Here is a 536-nt window from a genome sequence, read left to right on the forward strand (position 1 = left end):
TGAATAAGGCTGTATATGGGACGCGGGTGGCGCTGTGGGTAAAACCTCAGCGCCTAGGACTTGCCGATTGCATGGTCGGCGGTTCGAATCCCCGCAGCGGGGTGCGCTCCTGTCGTTCAGTCCCAGCGCCTGCCAACCTAGCAGTTTGAAAGCACCCCCGGGTGCAAGTAGATAAATAGGGACCGCTTACCAGTGGGAAGGTAAACGGGGTTTCCGTGTGCTGCGCTGGCTCGCCAGATGCAGCTTGTCACGCTGGCCACGTGACCCGGAAGTGTCTGCGGACAGCGCTGGCTCCCGGCCTATAGAGTGAGATGAGCGCACAACCCTAGAGTCTGGCAAGACTGGCCCGTACGGGCAGGGGTACCTTTACCTTTACTTTAAGGCTGTATATATGTACCTATGGTTATTCATAGGTTCAGTGGTGATTACTTACTTCTGTACTTTTCACATGTGCATTATGTACCCTAGTGCACTCCATACTTTAGGGTTAGGGTTAGGGTTAGGGTTACATACGCTTCAGGTTACATATGCTTCAG

Source organism: Podarcis melisellensis (assembly GCF_964234715.1).
Source record: "Podarcis melisellensis genome assembly, chromosome: 12".
NCBI classification, from domain to species: domain Eukaryota; kingdom Metazoa; phylum Chordata; class Lepidosauria; order Squamata; family Lacertidae; genus Podarcis; species Podarcis melisellensis.